A 5424-nucleotide genomic window follows, 5' to 3' on the forward strand; every position below is an offset into this window, starting at 1 on the left:
GCAGCAGCGTAACCACGATTGACCACGACACCTAAGTGGGCCGAAGCCACCGAAAACTGTAGACCAAACAGCGTTGGTGTAGCGACTGCAACCACTGGCAATCTGAGTACCTGGGTCGTAAGTACAGTCGAGTTCCGGACCGGTACACCGGAAAGGCCAAAGTTTGATTGGATAAAGTTTATAATCACAAACAAGGGGCGGATGGATTGACTGCTTGGGCCAAGCTTTTTGTTTGAGTTCAATGTGATCGTGCAACTGTGCGCCAAGGGGTTGCGAGCGTTGTTACTGCCTTTGCCGAAGTTTTAGAACTGGAGGACGTCAAACGTCGTGAATTGTTCGATGGAGCCAATCTATTTCTTCGCTCACTTACGCATAGGTTCGATCGACTCCCTTATGGCATGTGGGAACGTGTGCATTTGGGAAAGTAGTTCTAGCTTGTTCGACCAGCGGTGATTTCCATGTACAAATTCTTGGGTCACAAATTTCAAATTCTATCCGATGGAATAGGATGGCAATACCATTTAGCGAGTTCAATGCTGACTTCAATAAAGTCTTTACATTAGAAACTTCTATAAAGCATAGCAGGCGGTTAATGGAACCCTATCAAATGCAGGTTATCGATGTCAATTGGCGAAAGATCTCACCCTCGACATTCTGAATATCGCAATACGTATTCCCCCTTACCATTTATTAATGATTAAAATCACTGTCAATCACCCGTATGGATTTAATCAACTTCCTGTAACTGATTGTTTGATCAGAGAGCAAAAAAAAAAACAAGAGCAGAAGATCACGCATCAAATCGTTGATTATAACATCAACCTCGAGCAGCAAATCGAAATGCGAAACCCTCAGGTCGCATATGGCTTCCACGTTGCCATGGTGCCACGGGTTCATCCCTTATCGTTGGCCGGTCGCCCTGATGCCATGTCATAAGATTGTATGGCACGATAATGGCCAAGCCAAAAAAGAATACAGCACCGAACGGCGTCGAACCGATACCGAACAAATCGATCCCCGGCCTCCTTCTCCCTCACCTCTTCCTGCCTTCCAACGCGACGTAGTGCTCGTAGGGATAATCGATTTTAAATTATCTTCGACCGCCCCCATTATTCAGTCACCGCTCGCCAAGTGACTCGGGCTCAATTTTTATCGTTCTTCATCTTCCCAACCATCGCACTCTGGTTTTTTCTTCCCTTTCCTCTGGTGGTTGTTGCCACAAATCAGTCACAGGAACAGCCATGTCACGTTGGCATCGGTGGGGGCGCACAAGGGCTCGCCAGATCCTGGTTGTGGTGTGGTCTATTAGGCAGGATGAGCTCCATACTTAGGCGCTGTCAGGTCAGGGAATCAGGTACCCGGGGAGTGCGAGCCTGCCGGAATCGCCTTTGGAATCGATAACCCAATTCCGGGGAAACATGATTGGCGATATGACTTTCCGTGCCCTTTTTTTTGTTGCTCGCCGCCCTTCGGTACCTCTGACTTGACTGGCGTTTGTGTGCCCCCTTGTGTGTGTGGGTGGGTCGTTCTGCCTGCGGGTAATTGTACATCAATCACGGCAGAGATGTAGCGGCAGGAAAAAGGGGGATAGATGCCATGTCTCGAACCAAACCATTATCTGGAATCGCTACTGCCATAGAAGCAACAAGAGGAATCTCGGACCGGGAGCTATTTGTAAAAAAAAAGTAAGTTTAAATCAATTCGAGGGCTTTCCACGGGATCACCGGGAAGAATGGAAGTAAGAAACTTGTTAAATAAAATTCTGTCAATATCCAACTGTAAGCTATCTTTCAAATAACAATGATTGAATTTTGAAGCTCAGTGTTGGTACATCGAATACAATAAGACGTCTTACTTAAAAAGTTCTTAATTGAAAAATTAAAAACGAATTCTTTCAAATAAAGACTTCACAATGGTCATTCACAAAAGATATGCGGTTGAAGTAACAGCTCAAAATCGTTTACCATAGGTGTTCTATGCTTGTAAGTGTTCCTTTCCGCTTTCCAATCTAGTCAGAGAGCAATTCCAGAGAAAGGAAAATCCTATGCCTTTTCAAGCTAAAAAACGCGTACTGAATTCGTGTTTTCGTATGTCAAAACTGGTATGTATTGTTCATTTTGTTCATAGCGAGACAAGAGCACCGTACGAGTCCCCAGCAGCAAGATCGCCATGCTGTCGACACGTGCTGTCATGCTCGAATGCTCCAAAGACATGCTGTCGTTCCCATCATCCACCAGATCATGCAGCAGAGGTAGCGTTAGGAACCAGAAGCGACATATCGATTATGAACATCCATTTTTTAATCATTTTGTGAAAAATGTGAGCAGCGTTGCGTAGTATTTCATTTGCTCAAGGTACGTTTCTGGGTAACAAAATGGAATGTTTAACGAAAAAACTTCTTCCACTTGGAGCTCCACTTCAGTTCAATTTGTTCCAAATTAAAACCGAAACGTCTGGGAAACTGTGGAGATGGGTGGACAAAAAGGGAAAACAAACCTTTCATTTAATCAAGCACTTGCATCATGCGCTTCCAGGTAATGCCCGTTCGTTCTACTTTATTCCTTACGATCAAACGAACCGAAGAAGTGGGTACCATTTTCCGCTCGCCAGTTCCGTTTTTGTTTCTCAAGCAGTTCGTTCGTTCGGTAATGGTTTGCCGGGCAGAGGCGAACGCTCTCCCGGGTAGCAGCAACGGAAGATGATGCCCTACCTAAACATTTGCCCGTAGCAAAATGCATCCCTTTTCCGCTGGGTAACCGAGTGCTTTTATGCACTCCAGTGACTCTAGTATTTGTCTAGTGCACTCGGTCCTTCACCGTTGTACGCCGTGCCCGTGGTGGTCCTATCAGGCGAAATTTCCACTTCATTTGTCGCCATTCGTTTTCTACACTTTTTGTGTGTTCTTCTTCCTTTTCCCAACGGGATCTATTTGCGCTATCTTTGTGAGTGTGTTTTATCACCCGGAAAAGGCCTTCCCGGCAACAGTGGGAGAGAAAAAGAGAGAGAGAGAGACAGAGGGAGCGAGTGAGCAGCATCAAAAGCACAAACCTTCCAATTTCCATCCAACGATCAAAGGAACCGGTAGCCCACCGTTCAATGATAGGGAAAATTGAAAATGCTCGGCCACCGGTTCAACCTTTTATGGTTTATTATTTTTCCGCCGCTCCCATCACTCCCATGTTTCATTACCTTGGAACGTTGGGCGGTTCCAAAAAGTAAAGAATTTCTCCCAAAAAGATAGTTCACATAATATGTAGTGCTATCTACGAAGGTAACAGAATATTATGATACTCCAAGCATTAGTAAAACGGTTTCATATTAATATAAATCTACCAAGTGATATAGATAATGGCAGATATGAAGCTATACACAACGATGCGCATTCATTTCACCCAGAAATATTGAAAACTTTCAAGAAAATGTACCAACGGCTCTGTATCTGACAGGCCAGTAGCGAATGCAGCAACTGGAACATAGAACACTCCATCGGCACAACGCTCAAACGAGCATGAAAAACATGCGATCTTATTAGATTTTCCACATGAAAAAGGGCAGGTTATTGCGACCAGCATCCCCTCTAATAGCGGCAGTGGCAGTACCATGCATTGGCGAAAACTTAAACGTACCGAAAATCCATGAAAACGGTGACACACATAGACACACACCAGTGTGTGCCCGTTGCACCGAGCTAGAAGAAGCATGATGATCCACGATTCCGGAGCACCACGCTAGATACTACGAAGGGATTCGGAAGTATGATGGCCAAAGAATGAAATAAAATGAAACAGACACATTCAACTACACGCGCGCCCACTGTTCGTGAACACCGCAACTGATGCTGCTGCTGCTGCTGCTGCGGGTTTAACAAACATGGTGAGCTGCTGCTTCTCCCATGAGATTAGCATCGGTAGCAGTGGCAAAAGAGCCCGGTACTCTGTATGCTCGACATATGCGGAATGGCCGAAAGCACGTCATGTATATCCTACTCAACCTACACATTCCCATCACACGCCACCGGCACATTTCCTAAGCTGGAATTTGATAGAAAACCACGACAACGTGAAACCACGACACGATCAGCTCGCGATAGAGCAGCAGCGAAAATAAAAATGCAAAGAAATGGATTCCTACGAAGACCTGCAGCAGCGCATTCCAGCGTCTGTTTTTTTTCCTACTTTACTTTCAATGAAGACTAACCCGCGAATCTGAACGGGGAGGTTAGTGCAATGAAAGAGGGGGACGAGCGCGTTCATCACATACGGGATCCCGGGAGAAAACGAGTTAGCAAACGTCACTCTACGATGCTTCGTTCAGTACGGTTCGTTTAACATATTTAACAGAGGGTGTAATGTGTACTTTCGTAGATCGCGTGCCAGCATCCGTTTTGAGGAATCAATTGTACAGAATACAAGGAAATGAATCCTATGGCTTTTGTAATGTCTTGGTCTTTGTTTTCAATTATTTGCCTTGCCACGACGTAAGGCGGTACAGTTGAGTATTTAATCGGTCCCACTTTTTTGGGGCTTTAAAATAATTTGCAAGGTATACCAGGATAGCCTGTACGCAGTTTAGCCCAAATTATGATTTTTCAAAGAATCAAGGATGATTTGAGCAATTAAATTTGTTTGGAATAATTTATACTTTTTAATCGATTTCAAATAATTTCTCAGCTAAAACCAATACTGATTGCGTAATAATAAAAGAGCAATTGAAAAAATGTCAAAATTCTAACCTGCTTTTTTCTTCGGTTACTTGCTTCAATCTCATCAGTTATAGACAGTAAAGTGTAGAATCAATCGTTTGATCAGGCTGGCTGTAGCTTCGGGAGTAGCTTCGCGGCGTCAATCCTGACCCGACAGTCCGTTAGCTTCACATTTCTTGTACCATTGTTGTGCTGCACGAACTGATTTAGCATCGTCCCCGTACGTACGTACATACTTACTTACTTACTTACTTACTTACTTATCCGACGCTACAACCGGCGAGCGGTCTTGGCCTCCCACAGAGGATTCCTTCACCGCTCGCGATCGAGCCCGGTCGTCCTCCAAGTCGTTATTCCTGCTATTCTGACAAAAAAGTCGATATCATTGCTCCATCTCGATTTGGGCCCTCTCTGTCCATCCGGAACGGCCTAAGAAGACTTTACTGGCTCGGTGGTCGTCTACCATTCTCATGACATGCACAGCTCACCGAAGCCGGGCGAGTCTCATGCGCTGCGCGACAGTGAGATCGTCATACAACGCGTACAACTCTGCGTTGTATCGGTTTCTCCATCGTCCCTCCTCACATACGAGGCCAATTATCCTTCTGATCGTCCCCGTAAACTTCACAAATTTAATTGGTGGCTTGCGTGGTATTCTTCCCTATTTTATGGAAAGAAATCAAAATATAGCGAACTTCACACATTTTTGAACAGCTTATTTT

This window comes from Anopheles aquasalis, chromosome 2 (assembly GCF_943734665.1).
Source record: "Anopheles aquasalis chromosome 2, idAnoAquaMG_Q_19, whole genome shotgun sequence".
In the NCBI taxonomy this organism is placed as follows: Eukaryota; Metazoa; Arthropoda; class Insecta; order Diptera; family Culicidae; genus Anopheles; species Anopheles aquasalis.